General features: G+C 36.9%; 1 long non-coding RNA gene across 1 annotated transcript in view; it reads left to right on the top strand.

The window, feature by feature from the left end:
• Positions 1-24,951, top strand: part of LOC136163487 (uncharacterized) — a 490,623-nt gene that overhangs the window by 230,057 nt on the left and 235,615 nt on the right. The gene's annotated exons all lie outside the window — the stretch shown is intronic.

Below are 24,951 nucleotides of genomic sequence, written 5' to 3'. Positions count from 1 at the left end.
TGAAGGGATCCATTATAAGAGAGGAGCCCAAGATCGGATGCAAGAAGCAGCACATAAACTTGTCTTCTCCTTCACAGAAATACGCGCTTACCCACCCCATGTGTACTAAATGAAACACATGCACACAACATTTCTTGAATTTTTGCACTTGTCTTTAGTTTCTAAAAGTCATACCCATTTTCCGTCAAGTTCCTTGGCAGTGGCCAATGAGGGGAATTTTAGGATATGAGCAAAGTTTTTGAATGACGGTATCAAAGAAAGCTTGAGTGTTTTTCCTTTATTAACAACTAGTCAATTAAATATCTCTAATTTTCCTTAGATAACTTACGTGGAACTTATAGCTCAGACTTGATCTTGTAAAAAAATTTTTAACTGTAAAAAACAAAATAAAAAACAGCAAAAAAAGAATCCTTGGCTTAATTTGAGTTTGAGCATTTCAAAGCTGGTATTTGCAAACTCAGAAAAGAGCTTTTCATTAATCCATGATTTTGGAAACAGTTACTTTAACCCACAACCACATACAAATACAAAAATCCTAATGGGACTATTTTCTTACTAAGCCTGTAACAGTTTACATTCACCTAATGGCCTGGGGTTATGAGCAAACTACTCAATTAGAGAATTTAGGCTGGTTGCCCACATATTTTAGAGCAAATTATCCTTTCACAAATGCAGAACCCCCTATATAAAACGCCTAACCAGTATTTCCTGTAAAAAAAATACTATTCCCTAAATTCCCACCTTGAACCTACTAAGAATTTCCCTTTTTGCTAGGGCAAAGATTTTATGGAAATATTTGTTTTTATATCACATACCTTACTGTCGGTCTTCCTGTGGGCTTGTGTTTTTGACCTTAAAGCAGTTAAGAATTTATAATCAAAACACTTCTAAATAAGATATTTCTTTTCTAAGTACTTTTGCTGAGTACTTAAGCTAAGAACCTTAAGTTGGAAGGTGTAGAATCCTGCCAATTCTTTGATAACAGATCTTCTGCTTGGGGGGTTAAATGAATTTCATGGTTATCCTTAACACTTACTATTTCTTCTTAGGCTTCTTTCATTTAAAAGGGGGTCGATGCTTCCAATCTATAAACACCTATTAAAAGTTCTCCACCCTTTTATACTTGGCTGCTGGTCTTAATTGTCTGCAGATGGGTGGATCACTGCGTTTTTATTTCAAAGGTAGAGATTTGCAAAATGTAAACGAGCCTATTAAAAGTTCTAAATCAAGACTCTCAACATCCATTAAAGGGATCCATGTGTAAATGGGGATAGAACTCAGTCTGAAAGTGTCTTTTTGTAACAAATGTTTTCACCCACATCTAAGTAAGAATGCCTATCACTATCAGTGTGTTACACATGTATTCAATACAAACAGTGCATCACTAGAGGGGTATTTAAAAATTTCCTGCAAAATTTGGAACTAAGGGAAATATGTCTGCAAAATAATTTTCCCTTATATAATAGTTGATAGATAAGAGATGCCATATAACTTATTCTACATTAGAAGTTTTCACTGGGTTGAAAAGAAGCAAAAATATTTTTTACATTTTATTCAACAAAATAAAAAATCAATACCATATAAACCTATAGTACCAAGAAATATTTTAATGCCCTTACTATGAAATCTCAAAATGTGACTGTTTTCAGTTCACCTACTAAATTATTATTATTTCCCATCCTGGTTAAATTCTTTTTTAAAAATTGAACTTCAGTTCACAGTGTTGCTTGTGACGGAGAACTGAAACCTGAGCTAGCTGTTCTTGGCATTGTGGTGTTCTGGCTTATCTTGCCTAAGGGACTGACAGTGTATCTCAGATTCTACGGTTTCTTCCATCCTTCTTTCACTAGCATTTCCCCTTAGTCTTGCTTTTCATTAGCCCACCCTGATGGCCAGCCACTTCTAATCTATAAATTAAACAAAATAAAAGCACAAAAGTATGCTTCTTTTATCTCTGGAAATCAAACCCATCACAAATGCGATTTAGTTGGAGTTCTTTAGGTCCAAAACAAGATATTACAAGTAGCGCAAAATGTTGCTAGAAAGCCTGCACTTAAAAACCAGCCTGAGATACTAACCTTGCAATGGAGGATGTAATGAAATTGCTTTGGACTACTTTATTAACTTTGGCTTTGAGCCCCACAATCTGTGCCCAGTAGTCAAATCAAGGTTTGAACATCTGACAGCTATATTTCCTTCATACTTTCTCTAAATGCAAGACACAGTTTATTTAATTTTAGAAGAATGGTATTTTCCAGTTTTAATATACAGATTGCAGTGACAATATTTCAGACACGGTCCAATCTTTAAAACTCCACTTTCTTTTCTGACTCAATTGTTCTCTGTTACAAAAAGGGAAGCAGAAGTTGGGTATCTAAATAGAAACAAAAAGACAATTCAACTTTTTCTCCTTCAACTTGCAAACATACATTTACAAGCTCTCAACAAAATTTTACTTTTAAAAGCCATTTTAATATTTGTTATCTTTTTCTGAGTAAAATAACCTGATGCTTTTACATGTGGATCTTATTAAGTGAAAATCTGTCTAAGTCTGCCATTGAACATAATCATATGAATTACGAACTGTGACTTTATTTCTTTTATAATCTTTGTAGTTTTTGCCATTACTTTTACATGTCTATGTCTGGCATTATGTAGCTTTGAAACTATGCCAAAAATATTTATTGTCGTATATCTGGCATTCTCATACTATGTGGCTGAGTTTGGTTTCCAAGCTAGGCAAAACTTACTAGCAGATACAGTTCTTGGCATTTGTTTGAAAAAAAAAAAAATCATACGTAATTTAGTCCTGCTCCCCGCCCCCAATACAACCTTTGCACTCTTCAAACACATATGGAGTTGAAATTCCAAAGTTTGAGCTGTCTCTTTTTCCAATTTTGAAAATTCTTCAGTTTTAAAGTATATAACATGGAGCAAAATAATGACAACAAAAGAAAACAGAAAATAAAAGAACAAATTTAACTGCAAACCAGGACAAGTGTTTTGAAATACTTGTACGGATGATCTCTGTAAAATATTTTCCTGGTATGCAAATCCTAGGAAGCTAGGGAAGGGTCTGAATGATACACTGCAGTGCTGGTACTTTGTTACATGAACTAACAATGGTGATAAAAAGCAAAATAGTGATAAAAAAGTTCCTTTAGTGCTCTCTTTGTAGCTTGACTAATAAAATTCTTTAAAGAAGTATAGTCAGTTCCTGCTCAGGCACAGCATACTGCTCATGTAGTTTATTCTCATGTATCTTCATATACATAAATAGACTATTAGCTTTATTTAAGATGTTTTTAAGGTATTAAAGCATACTTTCTAGAAGAAAGTAGTCATGATTCATACAAATACAAATACCTATCAAATATTTAATGCATTGATTAGTGAAAGAAACTGTAGAAAGTCACAGCGATTCAAAGAATTCAAAGAACCACATACATTGGGCAATATGGAAAGCTAAAATATATTTGCAAATGATGCAAAACTGGTCTATGCATAGGGCAATAATCAGTGGCATTCTATTGTATATAACTTATTTGCATTTCTAAGGACAAGAATCATTTGTATTATCCATTTTCTATAATTTACAGAGTAATGTGTGAGAATTCTTACACCAGGTACATTAGATGGTAAAGACTCTATTATTTGAAATTTAATATAAATTATTTTTATTTATATATTTATTAATTGATTTGGATCAACAAAATTTTTTTTGAGTATCTATTATGTATTAGGCATTGCATTTGATGCTGGAGATACAACAATGATCAAAAGTAGCCCTCATAGATCTACAGTTTAATGTGGAGATAGATAATTAATCAAATAAGCACAAAAATAGATATACAATTTTAACTTTGAGTAAAACACAGAGTCTTAGAGGAGTCCGCAGGGCTCTGACAGGGTAGAACTTGTAGAATTTTACTTTAAGTAAAATTTCCTAATTTTTTTATTTATCAAAGGTGATGCTTTAACTTAGAAATCTATTTTTAAAAATTTTATCTTGTTGGGTTAATTACTCATACAAAACCTAGTAATTCTGCAATATACAAATAAGTCTAATATTTACATATTTTAATATTATTATTAAACTACTGTGTAACATAAACTTCTTGTTAATTTATTAATTAGGATCATAGAAGAGATTCATAGATGGTAACAATTAGTAAAGTCAAAACTAAATCAGCTAATCTTTTGCCAGTTGCTTCTGCAGTCCTTCTTCCTCCTCACACCCAACACCCCCACCCCATATTCCATATAGTTCGGCAATCATTACCCTTATTCAAAACAATGGCAGGCAATATATTTGGCCCCCCAAAAGAAGCCACTCTTCAGTGCTTTAGAATCCATGACATTCTGTATTTGGAAAGACTCTAAGTACCTGAGGATTACCCAGTGCTGAAGTGTCACTGAGCACTTCTGTTGCCCATTCTAGTAATTTTATTCCCTTTATCTTCAAAGATCCAATTCAAAGATTGCTTTTATGAAGCTCAGATTGATAATACACAAGATACAGATTCATTCACTTTTTGAACAGATTGTTCAAAAGCTAAATTTATATATATGTATGTGCCCTTAGCAACAGAAATACACATTTTAGTTTTTCTTTTTTCCCATAGTAATAGTGATAGCTGTGAGCTAAGTCATTCCTACTTTTCCAGATACTCCTTTTGATCTTATGTGTGAAGCCACTGAAAATGATCCAGCACCTTAAGCCCTTTACCTAGTGTGTTAGATCAGGCTTCCAGAAGCAGATCATCAGATGAGGATTCATGTGCAAGTGATTCATAAAGAAAGTACTCCTGCGGGAAACCAAGAAAGGGATGTGGAAAGCAGGACGGGAAAGAGAAGACATACAAGCAAGGATGAATCTCAGGCCAACTCTGATAGAGAGTAGTTTCAGCCTGTGATTTGCAAGGGAATCTAGAATGTAAGTTATATCTCTGGATTGTCCTAATAGCAGAGGGTAAGGGGGCTGGTCTTTCATACTGTGGCACACATCAGTTCCCCCTGGGTGAGGTAGAGTGGGGGGAAGTAAATTCCTAAGACTTTCTAGTGTTCCTAGGACAACTTCTGAAAAATAGTCCAGTGTTTGACTTTGAAAGCAGAAACACATAAAGAGGTAAAACAGGATCTGAGGCTATTGGGGAGAAACATCGGCAGTGCTTGCAACACCCTGTCTGGGCACTCCCCCCAAATCCATTCTCCTTTTCTTCATGAACACATAGTTAGCTGGTCTCCGTTGCCAAGCGTGTAACCGTGTTCTCTTCAGTGGTACAGAGTGCAAGTGGTTTGTGCCACTTCTGGGCCTAGAATAGCTTCACCCATACTGTCTTTCTCTCTCTGCTGGCTGGAACTCTGGGTGATCCAGCTTATACTATAAAAATAATGACAATGACCTAAGGTTTGATGATGCAATATGATGGAAGGGCTGGGGTCCCTAAACGACTTCTTGATGATTCAGAGTAGTCAGGGTGGAATGTTAGGTGAGAAACGAACCTCTTCTTCAAACCACTGAATTATTGTTGGGTCTTTATCACTGCGGGGGCTTTCTCTGGTGGCTCAGTGGTAAAGAATCAGCCTGCCAATGGAAGAGTTGTGTGTTCAATCCCTGGGTTGGGAAGATCCCCTAGAAAAGAAAATGGCAAACTACTCTAGCATTCTTGCTTGGGAAGTCACGCAGACAGAGGAGCCTGGCGGGCTATAGTCCAAGGCGTCACGAAAGCATCAGACAGGACTTAGAGACTAAACAACAATAGCTCATCACAGCAGCCTAGCTATTTTCTAATTAATACAAGATGCTTTTTTCTTATCATAACATTATATTATAGATTCATTTTAATTGCTTATTCTTGATTTCTTCTATTAAAATACATAGTATATGAGAGCAGGAGCTTTATCTTTTTCTTGCTGGCATAAAATACTCAGTAAGTATTTATTTAGTGAATAAGCAAAAGCATAGTTACCTTGTCCCATAATTATTAAAAAAATTTAAAACTACATTACAATTACAGAACTTACTATAAAACTAAATTCAGTGATATAGAAGAAATGAAGAGTTTAAGGAAAAGTAATCAAAATGTTTAATGAGATCAAATAGTGATATGAAGATAAAAATATTGATATATTCAAAATGGATGGCAGATAAATCATGTAAACTTGAAAAAACAAGGCTGAAGGGCACCTTGATAACTGTCTTTGCGTATTGGATAGGTGATTATAAAGAGGTTGCTGACCAACTGTTTTCCATGTCTGCAGAGGAAAAACTATCAGGAAAGAGCTTAAACTGACCTGACAGTAATAGTGATTAAACATTAGAAAAGGCTCCAGAGTAATATTGTAGAATCTCTGTCCCTGGTGAATTTTAAGAACAAACCATCTGTCTTAGACATTTCAGGCAGAGCCTTGCAGGAAGAGAGAGGTCTGGATTAAATGACTCCTTGAGCTGGCTCCCTTTCAATTCCAGGAGTCTGTGCCACTATACAAGGCATCAGGGGATCTGGCAGTGACATATTTCACTCCAGTGACCAGCCAGATTGATTAACTGGCATCTCTTATCTGTAACTTGGGAGAACTATTTCTCTGGATGAGGATGATGTGGTGGGTTGAAAGTAGAGAATAAGAAGACTTATTTCCCCTTCCCCCAAAAAGATACGAAAAAGTATAGTTTGCACCTACAATTCTAAGATACTAAGTGATTTCCATACTATCAATACAAACTAACTAGGAGAGTTCTAAGACTTTTATACCTTTCAAGTGCTAGATTTTATTTAGTAAGATTAACTTCTACAATGATTGAAAGATAATGGTTTACTACTATGTATAAAATAGATAACTAATAAGCACCTACTGTATAGCACAGGGAACTCTACTCAGTACTCTGTAGTGACTATATGGGAAAGGAATCTAAAAAAGAGTGGATATATGTGTAACCGATTCACTTTGCTATATAACAGAAACTAACACAACATTATAAATCAACTACATTCCAATAAAAATTTTCAAAAATTAAAAAAGATAGTGGTTTAATACCAAAGTGAAATGACATAGAATAGAGAAAAATGTTACTATTGACATTCCTTTATATTTATTTACATTGTTTTGCAACATTAGCAACAATGTAGGAATGCTACTTATGATATTGTGTTGAATTTTTACTATACTTATGTTACTCATCAATAATAATGTTAGAAGGCCCCTAAAGATGAGCTTTCACTAGAAGAGGGATTTTCTGTTTCAGAAGTTGGCTTTTTTATTACTGAATAATATCACAGCTACAAAAGCAATTCAATAATCTCAGTGAAATTTCACATTTTTGCTACAATCCAAAGATATACTTTTGAATTCTTCCAGAAAAGGTGGAAAACCCCTTTAAATTCTAAGGTGTTTTAGTGTTTGTTTATTTATTTATTTCTCTCTATGTATTTATTCATTTATTTTAATGGTAGCTGTTGTAAAGTTACAACTCATTAGGAGTCTTTTTTTTTCATTGAAAGGAAAAAAATCGAGTCAAATTTGGAAAGAAATATTGACTACTCTTTATGTAATGAGTTTTGAAAGTAAATGTTGCTCTTAAATACAAAAGTGATAATCCACCTCCCTCATAACTAGAAAACTACAAAATTACAATGAGATACCATTTTAAAAAAATTTAATTATAGTTGACTTACAGTGCTATGAGATACCATTTTTATCATACACTGTGTTGACCAGGGGTGGGGAGAAAGACATTTCTGGTGGGAATGTAACTTAGTGCAACCTCTATGGAGGATAATTTGGCAATATCTATTGAAAGTTTAGTTGTCTAGACCCTTTAGCCCAGCAGTTCTACTTCTAAATATTCTTTCTTACAGATGTACATGATATAGAAAGAAATGGCACATGTAAATGATTATGGGCTTTTTCTTATTGCTTGTAACTGTTAAAAGATCAGAAGCAACCTAAGTATTGATGATGAAGAATGCTACATCCTTTTAATTGAATATAACACAGCTATTAAAAAGACTGTCATTCTTAAGATATATGCTTAATAGTGTATAGGATGAACTAATCTTTGTGCAAAAATAAAAAGAGTGAGTGAAATATATCCTTATATTCACAAAAGACGTCTGAGAAGCTAACCAAGAACTGGCAATAGTGGTTGCTTCTAGGGACGGGAACTGTAAGTGCTGAGAACAGGGTAGAAGAGAGACAATTTTCACCTATGCCCTTTTGCAATTTTTAATTTTGTATCATATGCATGTGCTACCCGTTCAAAAAGTAAACAAAATAATTAAAAAAGAAAAATATTGTGAATAATTCATTTATTCTGAGTTTGAGGATTTGTTTACATTAACACAAAATTATCTTTAATTTCAAAGTGTAGAATTATGGCAATATCAAACTTTTTTAGACTCTGCTTGTACTTTCTATGTGGGCTATATTTATGGGTTATAATTGCTATTTATAATATGAAAACCCACTTTGAAACAGTTTTAATATATTGCCCTATGTAAAGACCAACACTATTCATTTCTCCTTCATCCTTAAAGTATGAGGTCCTTGAAGCCAGGGATCATGTACTCTTTTACCTAGAAAGATAAAACAGGACAAGATTGCTTTTTAAAAAATTATTATTTTAATTATAAAAGTAAGATATGCCATGCATATTTCAAATTTGGTGGTTATTTTAAAACTGACCTTAAGCAAGGGCCGAATTATACTTTCACCCACAGTGTATGAGAGTACACATTACAGAGCTTATGTCAGGTAGACTATGACAAGTTTTACTCCATCACCCCAGCACATGTGTGTGAGCTCAGTCGCTTCAGTCCTATCCGACTCTGCGACCCCATGTACCATAGCCCGCCAGGCTCCTCTGTCCATGGAATTCTCCAGGCAAGAATATTGGAGTGGGTTGTCATGCCCTTCTCCAATCACCTCAGAGAAACAAGGACAAATAAATAACTTTAGCTAAATAATTTAGATGGAAAATAAGAACAACTTATTGGTATAAAATAGAATTCCTGAAGGAAGCATAAGATCTCTGAAGTACTCTGAAATGAGTCATTTTGCAAAAGGTTGAGAGTGAAATTTAAATAGTTCCAGTGTAGGAAAATATGGAGTAGATAATTCTAGAGTGAATTTATCTCTAATGGAAATTGATTTCCAAAGCAGTAACCTACTTTTCAATAATACAAACAATATTTCTAGGATAAAACAAAGATAATTTGCTCATAATAGTTTGTTGTGGAGGGTCAAAGTTTAATGTCAGAGAAATTAATACTGGAGGTGTTGAAAGACGGCATGTGCAAAAACAGCTGAATATAAAAACAATAAATTTGCTTATGAATAGTTATAAAAAGTAGTATTCTAAATTCTTTCATCAAGATTTGATCACCAGTACCAATATTAATCATATTGGAGCCTAAGGCAAAGGAAAAATCTGCAATATTTATTCCATTAAAATTTTTTTTGACATTTTATTAATTACAGATTTTTTTGCATTGATCTTAACAAGTATAAAGTTTATGTTGATTACTGAGTTTTTTGACACTTCCTTATAGTTTGGACTTGATGCAAATGCCTCATTCACTTCATCCAGTTCTTTTGACCACTCAAATAATAAAATAGTGTTAAAAGAAGAGAACAAAAATAATTTAAAGCCTCTCTTATGTACCATTTTCTCAATGTTCCCAATATTCTATGGAAAGATATTAAAATGAGAAAAAATAGAACTGATGAAATGCTAAATTTTTAAAAATTCTTACAATTCAGCAAGATATGTATATTTTCTCCATATTTTATATATGAAGAAACTAAGGCTCAAAGAAGTTAGTACTTTGCCTTGGACACACAAAAATACATGTGGCTCAGCTAAGATTGAAACCATTTCTCTGTCATTTACCAGAGCCTGAATTCTTTCCAATATACTGGGTTCTTTCTCAGGGAATTATTGCCATTTGAATTAAGCCTCAAAAGAAGAGTAGGGATTTGCTAGGAGTAGAAAAAGAGGCAAGACATTTCAGGCAGTTGGGAAAATTGTGAAGAAAGCCTGAAAGTAATGTCCAGAGACAGATATACCAAGAAACCAAGGAGGTTGATAGGTCAAGACTCCTTGGAATAAAATGTTAATAAACCTTCTTGATAGGGACTCTAGTGACGGTGCTCTCAAAATTACATATTTTTGCGAAATTTGCCCAAGTAAGATATTTTAACTCCAACCAGTGAAGATTGCAGTGTCTTTCCTTCTGACTTTCCTCCATTCAGTTCAGTTAAGTTGCTCAGTCATGTCTGACTTTTTGCAACTCCATGGACTGCAGCACGCCAGGCTTCCCTGTCCATCACCAACTCCTTAAGCTTGCTCAAACTCATGTCCATTGAGTCAGTGATGGTATCCAGCCATTTCATCCTCTGTCATCCCCTTTTCCTCCTGCCTTCAATCCTTTCCAGCATCCAGGACTTTCCTAATGAGTCAGCCCTCCATATCAAGTGGCCAAAGTATTGGAGCTTCAGTTTCAGCATCAGTCCTTCCAATGAGTATTCAGGATTGATTTCCTTTAGGATTGACTGGTTGGATCTCCTTGAAGTCCAACAGACTCTCAAGAGTCTTCTCCAATACCACAGTTCAAAAGCATCAATTCTTTGGCACTAAGCATTCTTTAAGGTCCAAATCTCCCATCCATACATAACTACTGGGAAAACCAGAGCTTTGACTAGACAGACCTTTGTCAGTAAAGTAATGTCTCTGCTTTTTAATATGCTGTCTAGGTTGGTCATAGCTTTTCTTCCAAGGAGCAAGAGTCTTTTAATTTCATGGCTGCAGTCACCATCTGCAGTGACTTTGGAGCCCAAGAAAATAAAGTCTTTCACTGTTTCCATTGTTTCCCCATCTATTTGCCATGAAGTGGTCGAACAGGATGCCACGATCTTCGTTTTTTGAATGTTGAGTTTTAAGTCAACTTTTTCACTCTCCTCTTTCACTTTCATCAAGAGGCTTTTTAGTTTCTCTTTGCTTTCTGCCACAAGGGTGGTGTCATCTGCATATCTAAGGTTAGTGATATTTCCCTCTGCTATCTTGATTCCAGCTTGTGCTTCATCCAGTCCAGCATTTCACATGATGTACTTTGTGTATAAGTTAAATAAGCAAGGTGACAATATTCAGCCTTGACATATTCCTTTCCCAATATGGAACCAGTTCATTGTTCCATGTTCTGTTCTAACTGTTGCTTCTTGACCTGCATACAGTTTGCCCAGGAGGCAGGTCAGGTGGTCTGGTATTCCCATCTCTTAAAGATTTTTTCCACAGTTTGTTGTGATCCACACAGTCAAAGAATTTAGGGTAGTCAGTGAAGCTGAAGTAGACGTCTTTCTGAAATTCTCTTGCTTTTTGTATGATCCATTGGATGTTGGCAATTTGATTTTTGGTTCCTCTGCTTTTTCTAAATCCATCTTGAACATCTGGAGCTTCACAGCTCACGTACTGTTGAAGCCTGGCTTGGAGAATTTTGAGCATTACTTTGCTAGTGTGTGAAATGACTGCAGTTGTCTGGTACTTTGAACATTCTTTGGCATTGCCTTGCTTTGGGATAGGATTGGAATGAAAACTGACCTTCTCCAGTCCTGTGGCCACTGATGAGTTTTCCAGGTTTCCTGGTGTATTGACAGCAGCACTTTCACAGCATCATCTTTTAGGATTTGAAATAGCTCAATCGGAATTCCATCACCTCCACTAACTTTGTTTATGGTGATGCTTTCTAAGGCCCACCTGACTTCCCGGGATGTCTGGCCCTAGGTGCGTGATCACACCATCGTGATTACCTGGGTCATGAAGATCTTTTTTGTATAGTTCTTGTATGTTTTCTATTTGTGGGATATATTCACATGTTTCACAGCCACTCCTGTGCTTCTTGCTAACCATCTCAGGGTAAGAATAACCTCTCAGCTTACTTCAGTTGCCCTTTCTGCCAACTCACTTGGCATGGTGATATGAAGGTGCAAGGGCCAGGGGCTTCTGCCAGATGAGTGTTACCTGGATCATGGGAATAGCTTGCTAGTGGAGGAGAAACAAGATTTTCAATGTATGGACTAGAAGACAGTTTGTGGAAAATTCTTTCAATCATCAGATGAGTAAAATTTTAAGTTGAAATTTGAATTTTCATTAAGAAAGTGTCCTTCTTAGAAGCCAAAAATTTAAACTGAAGACTCACAAAAGCTTCAAAATACCAAAAGATTTCTTATTATCTTGGAATACATGCTACAAATGCCAAAATCATAAAGAAAAGGAAGGATCCATTAAAGGCAAGAAAATATAGATGATTATAGTGACAATGGAAGAGATAAAGATTATGAGAATCAGGGCACTCCCAAAGAGGAAATGAAAAATCTGGAGAAACAGAAAATAATCAAGCAAAATACAATTTGTATAGTCTGCAAATGTTGGCAGCAGCTTCATGTTTATGACTTCATTGACTTTAATAAGAACTGTGGTTTTTTTTATTATGGCCCTATTGCTAAAAAGTAATAATGTCATTCAGTATTTTAATTAAAGACCACGTTTTCCTTCAAAATTGTGAGCCCAATAATATTTATATAGAATCAAACAGAACATAAAATGAGCAAGAGAGATGTTTCTCAAAAAGATATTTTGAAAAAAAGTTTTAAAGAGTCATACTCTTATGAGATTCTGGCTAGTTTATCCCAAGCAAAAAAAGATCATAAATATTGTTTCATTTGTAAATTATTTTCAACAAGACAGACATTACATGCACTGGATGGTTTTTCAGACTAAATGAATTTATTGATAGCCCTCAAAAGCTGTGACTATTCTATGGAGCACAAGACAACTATCTTTTCTTAGATTACCCATAAATCAAAAACCAGCTGAGTAAGAACATTCCAAATTATTTTGAAGTGCTGAAAAGAAGTAGTTGAGGTTATTGCATTTTTAAGGTGAATTTCAGAGGTCATGATGAGATATAATCATTCAAATAACAGAAATTTAATGGGGATCCTAGAAATAACTATTAAATTTAATTCATTTTTGCATGAGAACTTGGAAAAATGCCCAAAATGGGGGGGGGGGGAGTAACAGTTTATGAAGAATGCATAGAAGTAATGGGAAAATACATAACAGAAGGGTTAACAGATAAATAAACCAGAAACCAAATGTTACTCCATTTTTGTAGATTCTAGGCCAGATGTGTCTGACACTGATTAGCTGGCCATTGTTGTGCTCTACTGCTGTGATCGAAAACTCTATATATGATTTTGACATTTTTCACCAACTGAAAACCTGCCTTTGGCTTTATCCAACAATGTGAAATAACTTTTGGAAATAGTAACCTGTGGTTGAAAACATTCATGGAGTGTTGTCTGTCTAGACATAGGTGAGGAAAAGGGCTCCCAGCACTCTTTAAAGATATTAATAAGCATGCAGGATGTATACCATGTGCAGTTTATTCCTTTAATCTGTAAGAGAAAAGGCTGCTTCCACAGTTGTTAACCATGTTGGCATTTTACGACAGCTATTTTCATTTCAATTTCCTCTCATAAATGGAGTATTTTACATAAACATATCAACTTAGATTTTAAAAAAAGTCTAAGGGTAATACAATGGGTTATCCACTGTAAAGTTATTCAAGCTTTGCAACATGGGTAAAGGAAATTTTATAGGCTCTAAAATACATTTTTCGAAGATTTGGAAGGAAACCCCCAACACAAAAGTAAACCAAAAAGCTTATTCAAAAACTTGACACCCAGCAAATACATCACTATAACTGTAATATAGAAAGACACTTTAAAATGTTTCTATAAGATATTTAAGAAATTGCAGTCACTATATTTGAATTATATAAAGGGGACCATTTTTCTTCATCTTTAAATCTATTTATAAAAAATTGAGAAAAAATTCAGATAAAAATTAATGGAATATAAAACAAAAGTGGAAAAGGTAAGCAATTAAGTCAATAGAAATTATTCTGACATCAAGATGTATTTGTAACAACAACAAAAAGATTTGAAATTGTCACCAAAGGCAGGAATTAACCAAAGGAAGAGATACATTTCAAATAGAACTGATGAATAGGCTCCTGTATAGTTTGATAATGCAGTTAATGAGAGGGAAGAATCACATGAACACAATAGAAAAGGATCTATAACTCTTTGATTTGACACAAAATGATTACATTGCAAAAAGTAATATAAAACTCATAGTATGCTATTGCAACAAAGACATCAAGAATGAGTAATAACTGTTATTGATTCAGACTATTTTTGATTAATTACTGCACAAAGAAATGTGAAAACTCTGACATTTTATGGTGCCTAGATGAAAAAAACTAGCAATGTGGTAGCACTTTTCCCACACTTGATAGCCATTCTCGAAATTTACATATTAACAGAAAGCTGAAATGTTTTCCTAAAACAATCAATAATGCAAACCATTTAAATCAACAAAAGACTGGATTATCTTTCTACTCTTTATAGAAAATATTATAAAATTATTGTCACATGAAGAGTCAATGAAAAACTAGCAGGCTAAACTGATGTGGTCAAATTATAAGCCTACTAAAGCTTATCTTTCTGCTGATTATATCTAAAAACACTACATGAAATGCAAAAAGCAACTCTCTGAGGACTTTGGAAAGTAAAGAAAAGCAGGCAGATTGGGGAAAGGAGTCAAAACCTGGAGAAGTGAGCTGTATGGCGGTGAATTTCCCATATTTTGCCTTTTTCTTGCTCATGGTCTTAAGTGTAGGCTCCTGGTACAACTGGCACATCAGTACTACAGACAGCTAAAACTCAGAGAAATCCTATCTTTCTGTCCATAAGACCAGAAAAGGGGATCCCTGTGGGCCAGAGATTATGGGGGTTAGCACTCTTTTCTCTCTTCTTTTACTTCCTTTTTTGTTTGTGTCTTACAGAGGGCTGAACTATAGTGGAGTTAAAGCAGTGGGTTTTCTGTCTTTCTATCCAGAAGAGTTGAGAAAGGGGATCTGAGGGCCAGAGAAGGTAGAGAGCATTCCCATTTTTTTTTAGAACCTTTCTTCTCACCCACTGCCTTGCCCAGTGGGTCGCCCCAACTGTGGGAAACTGGCAGCAACATGGACATCTAGAAATCCAAGAGAAATCCCACCTTTCTGGCCAGAAGATCAGAAAACAAGGCTTCAGAGGGCTGGAGAATGGGAGGGAAACCCTGGAAGGGAGAGACTTAGAGAAGATGATTCCCCCAAATCTGTGATAAACCAGCATAATGCCAGCTGACATCATTGAATTGCACACGAGTGGGTGAGGTATTTTACTCACAATACATCTGACACCAAAGGTGTGGGTTTTTTTTTTTCTTTACAATGAACCAATTTTCTCACTCTCTGGACATCAACTGAGTGCCCTACAATTCAACTCAATTCTGACACTAATTATCATAAATTAGCATCAGATGCCACAGGGTTAAGGGCTAGGTCCCGGAAGATTGGACTTCACAATGGCTCAGCAGTAAAGAAGCTGCCTAGAATGTAGGAGCCACAGGAAATGTGGGTTCGATCACTGGGTCAGGAAGATCCCCTGGAGGAGAGCATGGCAACCCACTCCAGTATTCTTGCTTGGAGAATCCCATAGACAGAGGAGCCTGGCAGGCTACAGTCCATAGGGTCACAAAAAGTTGAACACAAGTGAAGCAACTTAGCATGCATGCACGCCTGGATGATTGCCCTCACTTCAGATGCCAGTCACAAAACTATTGGGTCCCCAGGTTACCCATGCTTCTGTCTTACAGCTACAAATCAGGGTTCCCATAACCTCCCTCCCTCAGGTTTAATAATTTGCTCAATCAACTCATAGAACTAAGGAAAATATTTCACTCACTAGTACCAGTTTATTTCTGCTTTATGGCAGAAAGTGAAGAGGAACTAAAGAGCCTCTGGATGAAAGTGAAAGAGAAGAGTGAAAAAGCTGGCTTAAAACTCAACATCCAAAAAACGAAGATCATGGCATCTGGTCCTATCACTTCATGGCAAATAGATGGGAAAATAGTGGAAACAGTAACAGACTTTATTTTCTTGGGCTTCAAAATCACTGCAGATGGTGCTGCAGCCATGAAATTAAAAGATGCTCATTCCTTGAAAGAAAGGCTATGACAAACCTAGACAGCATATTAAAAAGCAGAGACATTACTTTGCCAACAAAGTTCTGTACAGTCAAAGCTATGGTTTTCCAGTAGTCACATATGGATGGAAGAGTTGAACCATAAAGAAGGCTGAGTGCCAAAGAATTGATGCTTTTGAACTGTGGTGTCAGAGAAGACTGTTGAGTCTGCAAGGAGTCTCCAAGGACTCTTGGACTGCAAGGAGATCCAACAAGTCAATCCTAAAGGAAATCAATCCTGAATACTCATTGGAAGGACTGATGCTGAAGTGGAAACTACAATACTTTGGTCACCTGATGTGAAGGGCTGACTCATCAGAAAAGTCTCTGATGCTTGGAAGGATTGAAGGCAGGAGGAGAAGGGGATGACAGAGGATGAAATGGCTGGATGCCATCACTGACTCAATGGACATGAGTTTGAGCAAGCTCCTGGAAATGGTGATGGACAGGGAAGCCTGGCGTGCTGCAGTCCATGGAGTCTCAAAGAGTCGGATGTGACCGAATGAGTGAACAACAGCAGCAACTAGTTTATTACAAAGGAATAGCTGAATGAGAGAAATGCATATAAGGCAAAGTATGGGGAAAGTGGGTGGTTTGGAGCTCCCACACCCTCTCCAGGTGTACTCTCTTCCTAGTACAACATGTTTACCAATCTGGAAGATTTCTCAACTCATAGGTTCGAGATTTTTATGAAGGTTTCATTATGTAGGCATGATTGATTAAACTTTGGCCATTGGTGATTAACTCAATCTCCAGCCCTTATCCCTTCCCTGGAAGTTGGGAGATGGATCTGAATGTTCTAAGCTTCTAATCAAGGTTTGTCTTTCTGGTGATCTGCTCCCATTCTGAAATTATCTAGGAGCCCCTCAGCCAAGAATCATCTCATCAACATATCAAATGCATTCTTATCATATACGAGATTCCAAGGTTTTAGGAGTTCTATGACAAGAACCTGGAACAAAGCCCAAATGTATATTTTATATTTTTTATTTTACCACAGTGGGACAGACCCAAGTTATATAGCTAAGTCTTTGTAAATGGATCTACAAATCTCAAATCTCAGACTAACTTTTAAGTGGTACATGAAAAAATATAAAATAGCCTAGCAAATAAATTTAAAAAATCAATCAATCAATCAAAACAAAAGAACCCCCCAAACTAATACTGGGACCATGACCTACAGATAGTGAAGACAGAAGAAGAGATGAAACTTGTGTTCTTGAATACAAATATGTTGATTGCATGCTACCTCAGTTCAGTTCAGTTCAGTTCAGTTGCTCAGTCATGTCCAACTCTTTGCGACCCCATGAATCGCAGCATGCCAGGCCTCCCTGTCCATCACCAACTCCCGGAGTCTACTCAAACTCATGCCCATTGAGTCAGTGATGCCATCTAGCCATCTCATCCTCTGTTGTCCCCTTCTCCTCCTGCCCCCAATCCCTCCCAGCATCAGGGTCTTTTCCAATAAGTCAACTCTTCACATGAGGTAGCCAAAGTACTGGAGTTTCAGCTTCAGCATCAGTCCTTCCAATGAACACCCAGGACTGATCTCCTTTAGGATGGACTGGTTGGATCTCCTTGCAATCCAAGGGACTCTCAAGAGTCTTCTCCAGCACCACAGTTCAAAAGCATCAATTTTTTGGCGCTCAGCTTTCTTCACAGTCCAACTCTCACATCCATACATGACCACTGGAAAAACTATAGCCTTGACCAAATGGACCTTTGTTGGCAAAGTAATGTCTCTGCTTTTTTTGCATGCTACTTATAGTTAGTCAAAATGTGAAATTTGAGGGTTCAGTGCTCTAGATTTCTGACACCAATCTATATTCACATTCAATAATTCACTCAAAGCATTCAGAACTCATTGAGGATTATTATGCTTGTGGTTACAGCTTATTATAGGATTCAAGATTTGAAAATCAATATCATTCATCATATCGACTCACTAAAGAAGAAAAACTATGTGATCATCTCAATAGACGCAGAAAAAGCATTTGACAAAATTCAACATTCAATATCAAACTATATTATCCCATCTATAAATAAAATTCCATACAAAAAATGGAATTCCTACAAAAAATAAAGGATTGATTTGATTGGTAAACCTCTGAAATTAGACAACTGGAAATCCTAACTACATAAACATTCAACATCATGATAAATACTTTCTGCAAACTAAGAAGGGACTTCCTTAATCTAATAAAAAGATTTACAAAATATTTACATCTATTATACTAAAATTGAAAGACTGAATGTTTCCCCTTAAGATTAGGAACAAAGCAAGGATGTCTGCTTTCACTACTTCTATTCAATATTGTACTAGAAGTATCATATAGTGCAAGAAAGTATGAGAAACAAACGAAAAAAGCAGATTAGAAAGGAAGAAAAAAAAAAAAACTCTGTTAAAACTTTGTGATTCTTCTACACAGAAAATACCAAGAAATTTATAGAAAACCTCCTAGTACTAACAAACCATTTTAGAGAAGTCACAGGATAAAAGGTCAAAATACAAAAATGTTTTATTTCTACATATTGCCAACAAATATTTGGGAATCAAATTTTAAAGCACAGTATCATTTAAAACAGTACCAAAGTCATTAAAATACTTAGACATAAATATAGCAAAAATATGCAGGACATGTATGCTGAAAACTATAAAATAATGATGAAAGAAATCAAAGAATATCCAAATAGATAGAAAGAAATACTCTGTCTTTGGATTGGAAGACTCAGTATTGTTAATATGCCACTTTTCCTCAAGCTAATCTATGTATTCAACGCAATCCCAATAAAAATCAGAACAAAGTTTTTCCTAGAAATTGATACATTTACTTAAAACTTCATATAGAACTAGGATAGCCAAAACAATTTTCAAGAAGAGCGAAGCTGGAGGACTCACACCACCTCCTTTGTTTACTGTAAAGGTATGTGAAAAAAAATAAAAGTGTTAGTTGTTCAATGTACTGGACTCTTTGGGACTGCATGGACTCTAGCCCGCCAGGCTCCTCTGTCCATGGAATTCTCCAGGCAAGAATACTGGAGTTGGTAGCCATTCCCTTCTAATAGGAGATCTTCCTGATGCAGGGATCAAACCCAGGTCTCCTGCATTGCAGGCAGATTCTTTTCCACTAATCCACTGTAAAGGTATAGTAAACTCATTAATAAAAAGGCAAATAATGCCATTTAAAAATCGGCAAATGTTTTGAACAGATAATTTCCTGAGTATGACCTATTTGGATAATAAAGAGAAAACTGTAGAGCTGCTGTGTCTACAAAGGTAGCACAGGGAGGTGGTTTGTGCCCTGAATACACTACACAGTAAGTTCGCCCTTATCTTGGAGAGAAATATTGGGTCTGATATCAGTATTGCCATAGCACTCAGACTTTTCTAGAACATATGTATATGTTAAGAAAACTAGTGCTTTTGAATTTATAGTCTAACACGAAGTTTCTTGTGCATTATCAGCTCGGTTCAGTTCAGTTCAGTCACTCAGTCGTGTCCAACTCTTTCTGACCCCACGAACTGCAGCATGCCAGGCCTCCCTGTCCATCATCAACTCCTGGAGTCCACCCAAACCCATGTCCATCGAGTCGGTGTTGCCATCCAGCCATCTCATCCTCTGTGGTCCCCTTCTCCTCCTGCCCCCAATCCCTGTTCATTATAGCTCAAAAATATTCATAAGCTTTGAGTTGTTCACAATTCAGCTGCATATAGAGTTGTATGGAATTTTATTTATATATACAAATGTTACAGATGGAATAATATAGTTTGAGCAAGAAGTTTGGTTTAGGGTCTACTGTTTGGGAAATTTAGCTCTTAACCTTTCTAAGAAATGAATTGTATAGTTAGGATTTCTGGTTGTCTATTTTCAGAAGTTTGCCAAGCAAATCAATCCTACATTTTTTTCTCATGTATTTGCTCATGCCTCACAGCAGCAAGTCTTTTCTTCTATTTTTATCTTCAGTTTTTTCTCCTTCCTCATTTCTTAGAACTTTCTCTTTAATTTCTCACATCTTTCATTCTTCCTTCAAGCTTTTTTTTCCAATCCCTGGGATTTCCCAATTCTCTGTTTTCATAAGACATTTTTTTTTAATATACCCAGTCTCCCATTGGTGATCACCCGTAAATCATCATGACTTAATATTTTTCCTATTAGCTACCACCTACACGTGTTTTACTAAGCTCAAGGCAGAAAATTTGTCTTCTATATTTTATGATTTGTAAAATCCCATGTACTCTTATGACTCTTATTAAAAATAAATCTCAGTGTGAATTAGCGAAAGCTATATCTTCCTTGTTTTATGTGTAAGCTTTACATGCATACAAGAGAAGACTCAAGTTTCACCAGATCCCTGATTTGCCATGTGTACCCTCATTTTTCAGGAAGCATTAGAATGCCATCTTTTTTGGACTTGCTGGACAGCAAGCCAATAATTTATTTTACCTTAGTTTATATATATTTTCCAGAACAGGCAAAGTGTTTTTTTTCTTTTCAAGAAGGAGATGTTTCTTTCTTTTACAATAATTAGTTTGGACTCACATGGAATTATCTACATGCCAGGATACTTTGCATTCTAATTTTAAATTATGCCTTTCAGACACAATTGGTCTCTGGAATTATGCGTTACTTATCATAATAGGAATCTTTAGTGTTAGACTTGATGTCAATATTTAATTTCAGTTATTTCACAGCTATCTAGACTTTACGTCCCCTCTCTCTTATTGAAACATGGGAACCACATTTAGTGCTCATTTGCTTCTGGAGTGTGGGCTGGACTCATCTAAACGTGATACAAGCAAACAGGCTGAGAAGCTGTGGAACTCCTTTTGTGGCATCCTAAGCTCTTGGCTTTTGGTGCTGTGCTTTCCCTGACTTGCCGTCCTTCTCCTCCCAAGCACTGTCTATCTATCAAACGTAGCTTCAGAGGCAGGTGTAGATACAGGTGCATTTTTAGTCTGGATTCTAAATGGTGAAGCAGTCTCAGCAGCAGGTCTTGAGTAGTGTGACCTCTGTGGTTATCATCCTACTTCAAGGAAGGCTTACTTGATAAGCCACCAAGAAGATTTCTGCTCAATAACAAAGGTGCATATTAATTTTCTTTTGCTGCTGTAACACATTACCACAATGTTAGCATCTTAAAATAACACTCATTTATTATCTCACAGTTCTGTAGATCAGAAATTCAGGCACGCTGCAGCTAACGTGTAGTTAACAGCATGCAGTTTAGCCTGGTGCAGGGCCCAGGCATGGCAGCATCTGCCATCTGCGTCCACCAAGGATGCACAGAACAGCCTCAGGCCAGAAAGCTGATTCTAGAGGCTAGTTTTAGAGTGGAGCCTGCTCACCTCCTGGTCCACACATGGGCCCTCCAACCCAAACACATCCTTCAAGGTGCAGTCCCTGGAGCCTGGATTCTCTGGAGGTCAGAGTTACCTCTTTTACATCTGCAGAAATCCTCACAGCAGTATTTATACTATCGTTTTATTGATTAATCAGGGGATGGGAATCTTGGAGGGCCATCTTTAGAATTCTACCTACTATAAAGGTATGAAACTCATGTGATGAAAAATTTTTTTGGAAAACACATGGGCACACCTGAACAAATGTGGAGTCATACCATAAGCCAGAAAGGGAAGGCTCATGTTGAAGGATATTATTCTCCCTGAAATTAATACCTACAATTAAAGAAAAGTGAATAAAAACCTACAACCACGTGGATGAATCTTAAAGACATAACTTTGGGTAAAAGAAATCAAGACATGAAAAAAAAATTTACTCTATGACTCAATTTACATTGAGTTAAAAACCAGGCATGAAATATACTGTTTGAGTGAGTAATTAAGCAATACAACTATAAAGAAAAGCAAGGAAGTCAATATTTTAATAATCATGATAGTGTTTATTAACGCTAGGTACTTGGGGGTTATAAAGGAAGGGGCACTTTGGGGCCTTTTGGGGTGTTGGTAACGTTCTACTTTTTGACCCAGTGTGGGTTACATGAGTGTTTGGGTTATAGTCTTTAAGTAGTATACATCTGTTTGCTATATTTCCTATCAAAAAAATAATTCTAATCTCTTTTCCCCTCTTACTTTCTGATTATTCCTCTATATCTACAGTGCTTCATAGAGAAAAAGAGATGCTACAGTGAGACTACACAGAGAACAAACAATTCAGTCTTTAAAAAACAAAATGCTTACAAATTAAGTTCTTGAGAATTTGTTGAAAGTGAAACATAGCATTCGAACCTATTTCCCTCTCAACCCTGGCCAGATTGGCTAAAAGAAACCCCTGAATTGGTAGGAGTATATGGAACATAACACCCATAGCACCTTCCCCAGGGAGGGAAGGACAAGGTCTGATGGGAGTGGCAGAAAAAGAGAGCACTGGAGCAGGCTGAGCACCATGTCAGTGGGCAGGGCGGGAGGCCTGGGCTAGGAGCCAGGAAAGCTGGCACAGCAGCCTGTCAGGGCTGCCTGGTGCTCACATTCGCATCATTCAACAAAGGACACCAGCTTTCCTCTGAACGGCCTGATGGAGCACATAGGACACTTCTGTCAAAGATGGAGGGTGAAATCTTGGACTATCTGGTGCTGCATCATCTTCCTTTCTCCTGTCCTCGAATCCCTAGAGGGATGTGCTTTTAATAAGCACTTAGGATAACTCTCCGGAGAAGGCAATGGCAACCCATTCCAGTACTCTTGCCTGGAAAATCCCATGGGCAGAGGAGCCTGGTGGGCTGCAGTCCATGGGGTCGCAAAGTGTCAGACATGACTGAGTGACTTCACTTTCACTTTTCACTTTCATGCACTGGAGAAGGAAATGACAGCCTACTCCAGTATTCTTGCCTGGAGAATCCTAGGGACGGCAGAGCCTGGTGGGCTGCCGTCTAAGGGGTCGCACAGAGTTGGACAGGACTGAAGCGACTTAGCAGCAGCAGCAGCAGGATAACTCTTATGCAGGTGGCCTCTGGCACTGCAGTACCACTGCCCAGAGAAACTCCCTGAGAAGAAGACTCACTGGTGGCACTTGTTAAAATTCCAAAATTTGATGCCTCATACTAGAGAACTTTTTTTTTTTTTAATGAAGGCCCCAGATAATGTGAAAAGAAGTTTGGCAAACAGCTTTAGAGACTTATACTTTTTATTTTGTTTTTCCACAATACTTATAATAGTTGCATTTTGAAAAAATAAGTACTTTGTGAAAAAGAACACATTACAAACCCGAACACTTTTTCTCTAGGTCAGATTTCTCAGTGCTGCAGACCCATAGATCTGTTTATGTGACATCTCTCCCTGAAGTCATGAAAACATCTGAGACTCAACCTGTTGAAATCAATTGAAGCCACCGTCTCCCCCCAAATCTGACTCTCTCTCAGTGTTCTCCACACCTCAGTGAACATTGCTTTCTATCCACTGTGCCTGCCAGATATCCTGTCATGACTCCTTCCTCTCCCTCAATCCCCATTCATTCCACTCTACTTTACCTAAACCATTCCCTAGACCTATTTCACTTCCTAAATTGTTCCATTTTCCCCACTTGCCTCCATCTCCTTGTGCTCATCCCAATCCACCTGAACTACTTACTACCAACATTAGCCATGATTCAAAGATCCTAACTGGTCCAAGATGGACCCTGTTCATATCTCCACACTGCAGCTGCAATAAGCTTTTCCAAACACAGATCTGATCAGGTTAAATCTCTACCCCATTTTGTTTTCAGTATGGCCAAGCAAGTCCTGCTTAGCCTGCTCTCCCTGCAAACTATGCTCTAGTCACAATGACTCCTTTCAGACCCTTGGGCTTGCACTGTTCATTCCCGACAAAAGGCTGTACACGTACTGTTCCCTCTGTTTCCTTTTCTCCTTTCTTCAGTTTCTCATCCTTCAGATCTGTATTCCAGGTGACCTCCTCAAGCATGCCTTACCTAACTTTCCTGACCAGATAAATGACTGACACTAAGCTCTCAGAGCACCTATTTCTTGCAACTTTCATTTATCTATCTAAATAAATGTGGCTCACTTATTTGTTGAATTGCTGCTGCTGCTGCTGCTAAGTCGCTTCAGTCGTGTCCGACTCTGTGTGACCCCATAGACGGCAGCCCACCAGGCTCAGCCGCCCCTGGGATTCTCCAGGCAAGAACACTGGAGTGGGTTGCCATTGCCTTCTCCGGTCAGTGGCTATTGGGAAGCTATTTTACTTATCTCTGTATTCTCAGCACTTAACACATGGTCTTGTCTTCAATAAATATTTGGAATGACTATTGGGAGCCTTAGTTCAGCCATATAGTGCATATGCTGATCGTTTTGTTTCTAATATCTTCTCTCACTTTGCCTACAAACTCTTACCACTTGATATAGAGGAGGCAGTGATATAGAGAAGGATAGCATTACTTTCAACAATATATGTATAATTTTTATTCAGTTCCTTTTTCTTTTCAGTTTCATTTGAAAACTGATAATTACCTTAAAAGGTTATTGGGAGGGTTAAAAAAGTTAATGGTCTAATTAATACTCCTCTGTCTCCCCTTGTCAGGCCAAATTTCTCCTCTTTTATATCAACTACCTAAGGTATTTTGTCTCAGGATTAGGTGTTTGGAATTTCTTGCACCCAGTTAGTGCTTTTGTTTTTCCCCACCTGTTTCTGTCCTCTTTTCAGTAAGCCTTGATGGATCAATTAAAACTAGAAAACAAATCATTAGCAAATAGAAAGTATCTCTTCCTTGTTCTTTTAGGAAAAGAGATTGTCCTGAGGTGAGGAGCTGTATTTGCAAAACTGCACAGGCCTTTCAATTATTTATTTTAAATACATACACATATCCAAAT

Source organism: Muntiacus reevesi, chromosome 3 (genome assembly GCF_963930625.1).
Source record: "Muntiacus reevesi chromosome 3, mMunRee1.1, whole genome shotgun sequence".
In the NCBI taxonomy this organism is placed as follows: Eukaryota; Metazoa; Chordata; class Mammalia; order Artiodactyla; family Cervidae; genus Muntiacus; species Muntiacus reevesi.
The sequence above is the reverse complement of the archived record's forward strand: the minus strand, read 5'-3'. Positions and strand labels throughout refer to the sequence as shown.